General features: G+C 40.7%; 1 protein-coding gene across 5 annotated transcripts in view; it reads left to right on the top strand.

Annotated features, from left to right (window-relative positions):
• The window catches only part of BCR (BCR activator of RhoGEF and GTPase), a 106,554-nt gene that overhangs the window by 10,826 nt on the left and 81,818 nt on the right, over positions 1-13,910 (top strand). Inside the window, exon 1 of one of the 5 annotated variants that reach the window (XM_046901319.1) lies at positions 6,045-9,805. The exons of the other annotated variants lie outside the window; for them this stretch is intronic. The gene's annotated coding sequence lies outside the window, so the exon portion shown is untranslated. Of the gene's footprint in view, positions 1-6,044; positions 9,806-13,910 lie in introns of those variants that run through there. 5 annotated transcript variants of the gene reach the window in all.

Genomic DNA, 13,910 nt, shown 5'->3' with positions numbered 1-13,910 from the left:
TAGTATTTGGTTTCTTTGCACATTCAGATTTTTGTATGCTTTTTGGCTTAGCTTTTCAAGCTTCTGCCCATAATAATGCTGAATGCAGTGTAGCAGGTGCAATGTGAACTTTCTGTCTGGATCAGCCCTACCAGCGTGTATTAAGCTTGGCTGACCGATATGTGATATTTTATTTTAATTTGTAATTGAGTTCACACCTCTCAAATGAAAGGGATCTAAGTCTGTATTTGTATTTGGGTTCTTAGAGATGATTTATATCAAAAACCTTAAATGAGACAGGGTGGTAGGCTTTCGGTTTATTTCAAGGAGCAGAAGGAGAGCGGAGAGCTTGAGGGGTGAGATTTGATAATAACTGTGCTTTTTGTTAAATGTACTTAATGGAGTCTCGGTGAATATATTTATGTTAGAATGAATTATGTAGCACTAATTTCCTGCAGTGGGAATAGAGAAAATCAAGTCTTAATTCTGCATTAAACTTGCATATTTTTACTGTGATTGTGGAGGAAGAGTGGTGTCTCTGTCTATATACATATATAAATAAAAGTCTGTCCACTGTTAAATGGCAGTGGTAGATGTAGAAATGAGAACCTACCCATCATACTTTTCTGCCCATTATTGAGAAGAGAGCCATTGTACTGTTACGTAGTGAAGAGGCATCACAGTGGCCTCAGTTGCTAATAAAAGTCTGTTAATTGAGAGTTGATTAGAGTTGATCACTGCTTGACGTTATCGTTTGCTTTGTAAAACAGATGGATGCTCTCTCATAGGTCTGTGTGTGAAAGGATTTGTATCTACCTGCATTACATCATGTAAACTGTGTGGAGCCCTCATAGATAAGGAAGCAGCTTTACAGATGAATATTGCAGGTTCCCCAGCGGTGACTTCTGTTCACTTGGAGTGACTGGATGGGGCTCTCCACAGACTTTAGTCAGGCTGTCTCTAGAGAAAGATGCCAACAGCTGTAGTGCTCAGTATAAAGTCAGTTTGGGGATGTGTGTAATTTCATTTCATTGAAAGTTTTTACTTATTTTAGCTTCCAAAGTGTGGGAGTGTTGAATGTCCCTTTCCGAAGAGCATGGAGTGTTCTGTGCTTTCAGTGAGTTTGGTGTAGCTGGAGGAAAGAAGACTGGAATTTATCTATGTGTGTGAACTGTGAAACTCAAAGCTCCTATTACCTCAGCTGAGCAGAATACCATTTTAAAACATGTAAGTGCTTAGATCCGTAGATTCTTCAGGTTTGTATGGCTTAAATGCCTGACCACATAGCCATGCATCTGAATTTCCTGCTTTTAAGGTAATTCTTGCACTATTTAGTTTTGAAACTCCAAAAAAGTGTGCTGCACTGTGCCAGTACCCATGAGCGTTCTGTTCTTGAGTTGCTTGCATGTTCTGCATTTGTGGGTGAGTTTCTTAATTATGCACTTCCACCAGTATTGTCTTCTGTGGATTTTACAATATATAGTTTGAAAAGTGCTTTGCAGTCTTTCAGCAGTATAAAGACAACTCACTGGGGGCAATAGCAGTGCTACTGCTGTTTAGAAACAACGCTCGTCTTTGAGAAAGAGGTGAGCTTTAGTCCCCTGTGTAGCAATCCTTACATCTGAGGACCTGAAGTGTAGGAACTTCCATCACGTGCAGCTCCCTTACTCCTTTAAAGGGCTACTGGCTACAGGTCCCGCTGTCAGTCAGTGACCTATCAGGGTCAGGAATGAGATTTATACCTTCTCTGACACTTCTTTAGTTCATTTAGCTATTATTATTTTTTTTAAAACATCTTTTAATCCTTTGCTGTGATTGTCAGTGGATTTCCTAGGAGTACTGATGACAAGATGTTGTTTAAATGCTTTCCTCCCTCCACCCAGTTCTTTCCAGAGATTTAGTGGCTTTTGAGATTATCTAGCTGCTTGTCCTACCACTCCCCTCTTCATAATCTGAATGAAGATTTCCCTCTCTCTCTTTTTCTGCCAGATCTCTCTCTCCGTTCAGCTGAGTTTAAGGAAATCTGTGAGGCTTCCATTTGATGTCCCCAGTGACTGTAGTGGACTCTGCAGTCCTTTTTTGTTTTGTTGTGATTTGCTTTGTTTGTTCCATAAACTGCTACTGACCCTTACTTATGTCATGCCCTGTATCAGTAGTGACGTGCAGACAGACAGATTTTATTTTTGTTTTTCTTTGGGCCACCCTAGATCACAGAACGCTCCCACCACGACCTTTAGCTTCTTCTGCAGTCACAAAACAGCTGCTTTTGAAATGAGAAGGTAAGCCAACCCAGATAGTAGTTGCCTGATACAGGGAAGCCCTAAAAAGTACAGATGACACCTGATCTGTCTGTATGAAGCTTGGTTTTGTGCTCCATAACAGAAATACTGAAATGGAACTGGTTTTCCCATGAAGTAAATAGACCAGATCAAGAATAATGCATTCTGGCAGTGGTAGGTCTGGGAGTAATGGATTAGGTATAAAGAAGCTTGTCATCCCTGTGTAATACCAGCAGTTTTAGAGTGGCCCACATGGCGGTAGAGATGAGTCCACTTTCTGCAGCTACCATAGCTGCATGATGGCCTCTCAGGCAGGCTCTGAACTGTAGCTGGGTAGATTACATATAATACCAGAGCGTGCCTAAAGTTTGGGAGTGTTCTAGGAGCATAAGACTAGGACCAAGTGGCAGCAGAGCCGTATGGCTATCCAAGCAACTTCCACGCTATGATGACCACAGTCTAGGATACTTTTCTGTATGCCCAAACAATTAAAGTTAAGCATTTTCAGCCTGGCTATTTTGAATCATTGTAGTGAGTCCCACAAAACAAGACGATAATGCCTTTGATTTGAGCAGGAAATGTGTAGGCAAGTAGAGCCAGAATATTAAGTCTGTGGCTGAGTTAGCTGCTCCTATGGTCCTTGTTGTTCAGCACTGGTTTATGGCCAAAGCAGTTCGACTGACAGATGTGTACATACTGTGCATCCATTCTGCTTCGCTGTTGTCAGCCTCTGTCCTAGTGCTTTTGGATGAAAAACACAGAGATGTTTGTTTGGCACAGAATTTTGGTCCTGCCCTGAGAGTTGGCAGGGAGAGCTGGAAGCATGCATGGACGACAGTCTGCTGCAGTGTACTACCTCCTCTGAGATGGAGGCTTCTTTCTGGGTGGCTAAAGCAAAAATAAGGAAAAGAGGGAGCAGACAAACACACTGTCTTGGAACTTCTAATAAAATGAGTAGAGTGCAATGGGGAGTAGGCATCTTAAGTGACAGAGTGAAAAGGGGGAAGAACAAGGTTAAATTCCCAAATCTGCTAAACATTGAAGTGTAGGTTAGGAAGTTATTTATTATTTGAATAGTGGGCAGCATGCTACAGCCTGTAATACTGACTCTTAAAAGAAGTGTTGGAGGGAGCAGAGGATGATTTGTAATCCATATTTGGCTTTGCAGCTATCTGAATGATATGCCAGCAAAGCTGACAGAGAAGCCAGCGAGAATTCACACAGTAGTAGCCTGCAAACAGGTCTCCACCATCCAGTCCTAGCGTGTTTAGCAACTCTCTCCCTAATGCCCTTCCTCATTCCTCAGCTTGCTAGGGATAAACAGTTACAGTGTAGAGGCAAGCGAGATCTGTATTTCAGCTTCAAGGAATTTTGGAGGTCAGTCCATAAAGGTTAATGAGGTGAGGCTTAGCAAGCTGTTTAAGGAGAATTGCTCCATTTCATTTACCGTAGGGAAGCATACTGTTGTTCATGAAACTCAGGCTGTTGATTGGAGGCACAGTGTATCTGGAGCTGGCTTGTCCCCAGAGAAACCAAGGCTAGCAGGTTGTTGGACTGTCTCTTCTTTGATTTGTCCTGCCCAGTCAGATAAGTGTGGAGAGAACAATAAGGCCCTGATTCTGTTCTGTCCCTGGTGGAATATCATTGACTTAGCAATGTCTTGCTTGCATGTGAAGGAAAAGAAATGTTGTTCTGGTACAGGTTGAATTGCAAACTTTGCTGCTCAGATAGACAGCAAGTGAAAACAAAAATGCTGACAGAGATTAATTAGCTTGGGTGAATTGCATGTGAATGAAGTACTTCCAGAATAACAATTTGAGTGTCTTAAGTTGCAAAGCAGTTTTTAATCAGCTCACTGATAATGAAGTTGATTGTTTTCCTGCTCATATCTTTAAATTGTTGGTGATGGGAAAGTAATCATAAATTGTAAGTAAATCTCACAATGGTCTGTCTCACAGCTGAGGCAGTTTTACAAGTCCATGAGTTCTTTAAACTCATTCTGAGTTGTACTGTGTGTATTTTAAACAGTAAAACTGGCCTGCAGAGGCTGTATTTCTGTCACAGATTCTGATTGTCATTTGCAGATCTTCCTAGCTACTAAAATAACAAAAGCATATCTCCCCTTTATCTGCTTCCCAGCTGCCAGAATGGTGTCTATCAGACCCTTTCTTAACCAGGTTATGGCTGATGTAGTAATAAGATTATTGCAAATGTAATTGGAATCTCTGTTTCAGAGAAAGCTCTTCCCAAATGTGGCAGCTGGAGCTGGGTTTGTTGCTCATGGCTACGTGAATACATGAGAAGTATACGTGTGAGAATTCACAATGATTGCCCTGTAGGAAGAGTGAATTGGTAAAGTTCATTCAGTTGGTTTGTACTGCTCAATTGTGCTTGTTGGTACTGTGGGCCCTTTGGCTAGTTATTATTGCCCACTGTTGTTATTTACAGCTGTTTCACCTCTAATTCTTGCTCCTATTTGTTTTTGTATAGTGTGGAAGGAGGACTTATCCTCCCTAAAAAAATAAGTCCACCACAACCTTCTTCACTTTACAAATGAAAGCAAACAAAAAACTCACCCCCAAACACCTCTTTTGCAGCTTTTGCACATGTTTGAGAGGTGGAACATGCAAAGAGAGATCTGTATCTGTTGCACTAAAGTGAAGTGTCCAGAGACCCCAAATTATTTGCAGATTGGTCTGTGACAAGAGACGAGTAATAACTGTAACAGGCGGTGCTGTGAATCTGCAATATACAAAAATAGCTTTTGCAGTAGCTACTTCATACACCTGAATTGTTCACTATGGACTTGGCAGCTCTTCTGTGTTTGTGATCTTTCCTTGATGTGTGGAAAAGTACACTTGCAGCCTTGGCTCACTACGTCTGTTTACTTTTTCTTAAAGACTTCAGAATATTCTGCTCTTGACGCTGAAAAACAACTACTTCTCTGATGGGATGTGTGCCACCTATTATGTTACCAGAAACCATATTCATTGGCTGCAAAGCTAGACATGGAGTGCCTGTTCTCGACTCATAATGTGGGTGAAGCTAAAGTGAGCTCTAGTTGTTAGGATGGGTGATTTATTTATTGTTTGTTTTAATTTTTACAAACAAACCAGAATCCCTCAGCTGCCTACAACTGCATCTGTGTGTTCTTTTAAGAATGGACAGAAGATTACTGAAACAATATATTTTAAGGAAAAATATTTAATTCCCTGGAGCTTCAAGCTTTAAATGTGTCTGAGCTGCTAAAAAGTAGACGTGATTGGTCTATTGTCACTGGCGAGGTGTAGCATGCAAACAGAGCACTGTATCTCTTGCAGTCTACAATTACATAGCAGTGTGTGATCTTGCCCAGGGAGACGGTAATGGCCTGCAAGCCTGGCTGGGCCCAGGGCTTCCCAGAGGAGATTAGATTATGGTGCTTAGTATGGTCAAGACACAGAAAAGCATGTTTCTGTGACTATTAGCATCCAGCTGTCTCAGGAGCAGTCTTCATTTTTTGTTTCCTGCTAGCCTAGCTCCATTGCTGGAAACATTTATAATGGTCAGCACTGATGTTACCAGTGGAAGTTTCAGAAAATAATATGCTGAGAAAATGAGATGATCACTGATGGCTAAAATAGACTAAAGATTTGGAGCTTCAGGTATTGGTTACCATGAAAAGTTACCAGAAATTTGGTAACCAGCATCAACCAGGAAGCTGATGCTGATTTTTGCCTGCTGCAGTATTACAGAATATGATTTGCTTCTTCTCTGTTTGCTGACTTTGTCTTTCTTATGGAGGATGGGGGTACAGTGGGAGGGAGCACCTTGGAACAGAGCTATAAGTCTTGGGAAGAGACAGTATCGGTGTGGGGGAACAGGCAGGAAGGTGTAGGAGATGGAAGGACCTGTTGCCACTTGCACTTCATAGGGAGGGGTAAATTTCAGGCAGTCTTATCTCAGCAGGGCTGTAGTAGAGAGGTACGAACTAAAAAGTTCTAATGTCTTCTTACTGAAACATCTGAATATTGTAATGGGTGATAGCATCACGATGCTTGCATTAGTCACCCCAGCTATCAGCTCGAGAGCGCCCTGACAATGTATTCTATTTGACGTTGATTTTGTCTTTATACTTTTGTTTGTGTTCAGAGTCTAACAGGAGTGAGAAATCCTGCTTTACGTTAAAAAGTTCCACCAGGGAGGGGAACGGGTGAAATAATTCTGAAATAATGCTAAGGAGAAAATCCAGCACTCCCTAAAGTAAATAAGGAACTGGCTGTGCCTAGCGGCAGTGTGCTCCCATACCTGTGCTGTGGAGGCAGGCAGTAACTAGAGCACCTTGCAGCTCCATAGGACACTTCTTGTGTGTCTGCAGGGGGTTGGGGCACTGATGGACTCCTCCAGTAAAAATCCACTTGAAAGCATGAATTCTCCCCACGCAGTCACAGAACTGAAGTCAGTTTGCATTTTCCAGTGTTTTCCTGTTTTGCTAAAAGGGTCAGGGTTCCCATCAGGAAAAAGTATTATCCTAATGGAAAAGAGTGAGTTTTGAATAACTAGCAAGGAAGGGATGAGAGAGCTTCATGAATTCTTTGGTTTTTGTTTTTTGGTTTTTTTTGCTTGCTTGCTTGCTTGGGCTATTATTGTTTTTGTTGCTCTTAGAAATAGGCATACCAATGGCTACTATCAGAGAGATAAAACACTGTCTCGTGGAGAGCTGGATCTGGGCTTTGCTGAGGCCAAGGGATTTCTAGTGAACTGTTTAGCTGTGACTGAAACACCAGCAGCAGTAGCCGTATATTTCTGCAGAGCTGCTTGAACCAGGATTTCCCAAGATACCTTGGTTTTTGAACTATAGGCTTGATCTCTAACTTCAAAGAACAAATAGGGTTTTCACAGGCCTAGGTTATAAATGTTTTAAAACTGTTGTATGAATGCAGCTGTACTGCAGATGTGGTCAAGGGCTGCACTGGGCAGGCAATTCAAAAACAGATCTGATTTAAAGATTGACTTACCTTCTAGAACACAGCGTTATCTGTACATGTCAGATGCTGTGCCTTCTGGATGGGTGCTATGGAAACACTACTGCAGTTTGGGAAGTGTTTTTACATCAATGTTATTTTTTCTGTGCCACACTGCTTCTGCTGTCTTAAAAAGCAAAAAGGAGAAGAGAAAGTGACAAAATGGTGTTTGCGTCAAAAAGTCTGATCGGCTTTTTTCAGTTTGTCCAGCCTGCTGAAGTAGGGCTGTCAAAGTGCATTTTGGTTACGGAGAGAGAAATGTCTGTTACATATTTAGGGCATCTGCGACAACAGAACAAGGTGCCATCCACTCAGCTGGGCAATTGTCTGTAACAAACATAAGTTCTGTTACACCGTGATGTGATGGGAGCTGTTGGGATGTGACTGACCTGCCCTGTTTGTGTTCAGCAAACATGCCCTAGCCCTGACCTTGACTACCCCAAAGTTATTCAGGCTTGAGCACTGACCTACACATAATTTGTTGTGGACTCACTGTCTGGTCAAACTAAAATATATACTAATATGATTTAGAGGCTTCTTTGTTTTGCACTCAGTGTTTAAATATAGCAATTATACTGGAGATGCAGCGTTATACATCTTTCCACTGTTAGTGCCCATTCTCCATTTCAGTAACTGTATAAAATCTCAGCATCTCCACTTAAAGCGAGGGAGGGGAGATAGCTGTTCTGTAAATATGTTCTGTATATACATGTGCATAAGATTGAAAAAGGAAGATTTTTTTAATCTTAACTCTTTTATTCTGCATGCAGATGTTTCAGTGTGGTTTCATTGTGTGTGCAAATATGTACTGATGCAAGAATACAAGCACTCTTTTAAAGATCCACCTAAACTTTGTGACAAACTAACTTTCTTTTTTGTTTAAAACAACAACTGGTTGAGGAAACATTCTGTTTTCCCCATTAATGAGCATTTGCCTCAGAGGGCTGATTCATGTTGCAAATAGGCTGCTTTAATAGTACTTGGTAGTTGTTTTGTTTTGTCAGTGGTAGGAAAACAGTCATTTGCAAATACTGTTCAAACACATGAGAAGGATGAAAAGTGAACTTTAAAAGAAAAGCTGGTCTTGTGTTTATAGAAGGCTTTTATCTTGAGTAGTGATTTGCATAAACGCATTTCCAAGTGTTTTAATGAGGAAGTATCACACTACTTCTAGCTGGAAAAATAGAGTAATAGTCTTTGTATGTACATAGCTAGAAATTAGTTTATATCCATGTATAAATTTAAAGGAAAATACTGTTTTTTTTTAAAAAAAGACACAGTTTTTGTGCTGGAGGTTTGCCCTTCTACTGATTTCAACAATTATATTCTTCAAGTATTTCTCTCAATTCTTCCTTCTTATTGATTCTCTGCTCATATTGACTTCTACAGGTTTCTGCTGTAAGTAATTAAGTTCAAAATCTGGGCTGCATTTGCCTGTGCAAGACTGTGTTTTGTTCTGCTTATATTTTGATCTCTCTTTTTCCTACTCTGTAGTGCTTTTAAGATTCGAAGCAAGAGCTGCCTTGACTTACAGAATACATTTCTGTGTGCCTTCCAGTATTTTCGTATTACGCCCCTTGAGGCTGTCTTGATTTAAACTGTCTTTGGTGATGGTGCTTCATGCTGTGGCATGCTGCCCTGTCAGTTGTGCCAACAACTGTTCATTTGTAGGTTTGCACTGAGAACTGCATCAGGGAATTCATCTGTTTTTGTTGTTTTTCTTTTTCTTTTTTTTTTTTTTCCAGACCAAAGCCAAACAAAAAATCACTCCCCCTCCCCAAAGCATAACACAAACCCTTCTAGCCATGGATCTCATCCATCTTTGCCACAGATATTTGTGTTGCAGCCACAGCTGATTGGTTGGTGGTGGAGGGGAGAGAGCATAATGCTGTGAAGACATTGTGTGCCTAAATCCCAGTCTGTTGGGATTCCGGGGCTGGTAATTCAGATAACAATGGAAACGTTAATGTTGAGAAGTCATGTTTAACTTCAGAAATTTTACTTCTGATTAGCCAGCTGCTTTGGGATTCAGGAAGAGATTTGGGGTATCCTTTGAGCAGAGTATGTATTTCTCTAGTCTGATGCTTTGTTTCTGCATTTGAAGGCGGGGGGGGGGGGGGGGGGGGGGGGGGTTTGGGGGGGAGGAAGGCTGCCTGAGGGTTTGCTGATGTTTTAAATACTTCTACACTTCTACTACAAAACACACACTGAATATTAGAACTGAAAATGAGGGAAAAGATGTAGTTTCAGTCACTATTTGCAGAACAAACCAGTTGACGTCCTAGTCTATGCGACTGACTCCCCTTTCAGCTGCCTATGTAAGCACTTCATATTTTTCATCATTGCATCATCAGCTGTATTGACTGTTTGTGGCCAGAAGAAGATGGAAAGAAGATACAATTACTTCTTTTTAGGAAGACTTAAAAAAAAAAAAAAGTCTCCAGCTTCTGCTGGAAGTTTGCTCAGGTTGTAAATTATCTGGAAAGGAGGACTCTATGCCAGATTAGCATAGTTTTTAGAGGAGACTGAATCAAATCACCTCGGGTAAGTTGCAGCATGTTGTTTAGAGGAGGATCTGAATGGTCATGGGCTAAGATTTTGTGTTATTTTTCTACAATTTATTTCTGCTATTTTTATCTACAGTATTGTCTCACAGCTGTAGTATGTGGATATTGTCTCTTGATGAGTGTTCTCAGAAGGGGAATTCTAGGCCTTCTTACACTTGTTTGTTTTGAAATAATTGTTCTCCTAGTCTGACTGCAAATAAAACTTGTGTAAAATAGCGCAATTTGCTTTAAAAGCTTTGTCTAGAATAAGGAGAGAGAAATGGTAATCAGGAAAAGTACAGCTACCTCACTTACAGCACTGAAATATGTTTACATTTTCTGTTCTATTTATGATGCTGACTTGATTCACAGATCTGTTTTTACCTATGAGTGCTGGATCTCCACAGATTTTTGAGCTCTTCTGACAAAGCTTGCTGAATTCCTGTCTCCAGAGCAGCCAGGTGCTACATTTCTGGCTTCCAGCTTTTCTTTTTCGTTTTTTTTTTTTTCTATTCCTGCTCAGCCCAAAAACATGGAAAAGAATCCCCACCCTGCTGACTCACTGTGCCCAGAGCACTCCTTGTATTCCTGAAATAGGAGTAATATCTGAGCCAGTTTGAACAACTCAGCATGGATGGATCTGGTTCCCTTCTGCCAAACCTCTTTTTAAAACAGCTGTTTTCTTCTCTTAGGCCCATGAATCCTATCTATGTACTCTATCAGGTCTCTGGCCCAAGATGATTTCCTTATCTCTGAATCATTTAAAGAGCTTTTGCAACAAATACAACTGTTGTAGAAATCAACTAGTATAATAATCCCTCCAACAGGTTTATTCTGATACTGTGGTGAGAGTTTAAGTGGATTTAACTGCATAGTTTAGTATGTCCTTGAAGATGGCTCCAAGTGAAACCTGCTGCTGTCAAATTCTGTCATATTGCTGTATGCATACCAAGTGTGCCTGGGAGATGTCAGGCCGTGCTGTAGGCAGTGGGGTTGGCTTGCTATTTATAGGGGCATTCTAGGAGTAGCGCACCACTTATGTTGTTTACCATTATGCCATCTACAACTTGGTGTCTCAGATAATACTTAAAGTCTAGTAGCTCTGCCTGGAGTTGTGAGATGTTATTTCCCCCTTTCAAGGGCAAAGTTGTATTCTTCTTTCTGTCCTCTCTTCTCCACCTGACACAGTATGAAGTTGTCTCGTGGCTCACCCCAAGGGCATATGTGCTTCTGTATGCATCCCTTTGTTTTGCTTTTGGATCAAAGGATCCTGTGAAGACAAACGTCAATTATCAGTTTTTGGTTTTAAAAATACATGAGGCGAGGCACTTCTTCTCTTTGATGGAAGTAAACAGGAGCCTGCTTCTTTCCGTCAGCATACTGTGCAGTCCCATTTTAGTGTCTCAGGTTTTGAGTTCTTACAAACAAGTGCATCCTGCGAAAGACCATATTTGGCAGTGAAACAGTCAGCAAAAATGCCTGGAAAAGAACATTACAACCTTGAGCACAGCTCTTTGGAATGTAGCAGGTTCCTGATAAGGCAAAAATTGGATGGATGAATGTTTTCTCAGAGGAGGCCTGTGGAAAGGAACATTGTTTAAGACATTGGAAGCCCCCTCGCCTTTACTTTTTAATCTTGTTTTTACTTTTGTGGTTTTTGTTTGTTTGTTTTTCAATGTATTGAAATATACTTTTAATTATAGTAAAATCTGTGTGAAACTTGTAAGTGGGTTCATTTATTTGCCCAGCTTAAAAAGAATAACTTGTCATTCTAACATTACAAAGTACTGTTTTGGAGAATGGCTTTGAAAAAATACATATAGCATCCTTTACCTGCCTAGCAAGTGAGGAGAAAAATCTCAGTATACGATTACCTCTACAAAAGAAGAAGGATGTGTGCTATTAAAATTAGCTTTTAATTTCCTGCTTAGTTTCTAGTGATCTCATAATGATAGGAGTTCATCTGCTCACTGGATCTGCAGGTGTTTCAGAAACGTGAAGAAATCAAGCTACCAATAGCTCTATTCACCCAGGTAAACTGAGGAATGGATAATCACCTACATGTGATAAGTCTGGGATATGGACCCTGAGCTTTTGTTCTCAAATCTAGAACTTGATCTCTGAGACAGTCTGTATGTCTCATCTGCAAGTGACGTGGCAACGCAGATGCTGAATAAGCTTTATCCTGGCTCATCTCCATCTGTGGTCGTTAGATAAGTATGGTTTAACCTTTGTTTTATCCAGTTCTGCTGGAATTCTACAGTGGCTAGCTAAAGGGGAGAGCTAGTTAAATCCACAAACCATGCTGTCTTTCCATTATTGCTGCTTTTTATCGTCCTGTTCCACAGATACTTAAATGATAAAGAACCATACTGGTGACCACAGCTTCTTTTATGTAATCCACCCAACAACTATTTTTAATTACTAATGAATGTAAATAGACTGTAACTATACAGTAGATTGTGTAGTATTACCAGACTCCTTACTATGAAGCTCTTGAGTCTTTGTCTTTCTGTCCAAACATTCCTATGGCACCTAACAGAGCAGAACCCAGGCTTTTGATTTTTTTTCTCATTTACAACAGTGCAAGCAACACTTTTTACTTAAGAGAATACTTTGTAAAAGAGAAATTATGTGGCAGGAGAATATTTCAGGGAAGTCCAGTGCATTTCACAGTAAAGTTTGCTTAAGAAATCAAACCAATCTCTAGCTGGCAACAAGAAAGGAGACAAATTAAACAAATTCTAGTGTTCACGTGCTACAGGATTGACTTCCAGACTAACAAGCTTTTCTTATTTGTATTCCTCTGAAGGCAGCTCTGCATGTTGGTCTTTTTGGGATGAGATGTCCGTGGGGATTTGGTGGGTGTTTTGTTTTTTTTCCCCTCAAGTTTCTTGGAAAGGTACATTCACAGTGAAGATCATATGTGTTTCAGATTGACTTACTAACCAGTACTTGTACTCCCCCTAAATTTTAAAGCCTTCCAGGTAGATCTCATTAACATTCTTACGATCAGTGGGAAAAGCTGGTGTACTTACTCAGCAAAGGAATGCAACTGCACTGTGAATGTGGTATACCAGTGGTGCCTAGATATTTTCAGTATCTTCCTTGCTGTGGCTTTGCCCAGGTTTTCGCTGTCTGGTGGTCTGTGTATACAACTTGTTCCTTAGTGGTTTTTTTTCTCCTATTATGTTTTTTTCTAAAGTTCCTTTTTTGGGTCCCTTGCTTGTTTTACCTCTTGAGGAAGGTTTCATAATCCTAAGTAAGTTCTCACTGCTCTGATTCAGGAGCTCCGTAAGCCTTTGTGGTGAATCTGTTTACAGTACTAGCAAGAAATAAGGTGGTAATGTTCAAAGGAAAAAAGAAATACCCAGCTCTCAGGAATGTACCATCTGAGTGGAACAGTACCTGCACAGCTCTTGGCTTTCTCCTGAGTAACTGCAGTTGTAGCCCCCTGCTGTCGTCCACCCTGGCTGCCCAGGGTAGTGGTGGAGCCACTATCCCTGGAGGTTTTCAAGAGAAGGATAGATGTGGAACTGAAGGACATGGTTAGTGGGCATGGTGGTGATGAGTTGGTGGTTGGACTAGATGATCTAAGAGGTCTTTTCCACCCTTAATGATTCTTTGATTCTGTATTAACATACATCAGGGTGCCATGAGTTACCACTACTTGTGGTAGTCTTCCAGAATGGCATAGATTTTTAGAGAGGAGTAGATGCCTATTTTGAGCTGGTGTTGGTAAGATTCCTCCTCTTGGTAATGCAGTAGAAGGAAAAACTTGACTTTTTGCATTGGGAAACTGATAACTGATTTTATCTTCAGTGTTATTCTTGTTCTTGCCCAGATGTGCAACCTGACCTGTCAGATACTGAGTCTAATCCATTTCCTGATCTTTGCTATGATTTTAGTTGCTTTTTCTTTGGTTACTGAAATATGGTTGTTGGTTTTTTTTGTTTGTTTGTTTTTGGTAGGTCTGTGAGTTTAAGTTTGCTTCTGCCCCACACTTGGGAACAGAAATGTATTTTTCTTGGAGATGGCTACAGACTCTGACTGGCCTCTTTGAGGGTTGATTGTAGTGGTTTTCTCTCTTTCAGTACCCATTA

Source organism: Gallus gallus, chromosome 15 (genome assembly GCF_016699485.2).
Source record: "Gallus gallus isolate bGalGal1 chromosome 15, bGalGal1.mat.broiler.GRCg7b, whole genome shotgun sequence".
NCBI classification, from domain to species: Eukaryota; Metazoa; Chordata; class Aves; order Galliformes; family Phasianidae; genus Gallus; species Gallus gallus.
The sequence above is the reverse complement of the archived record's forward strand: the minus strand, read 5'-3'. Positions and strand labels throughout refer to the sequence as shown.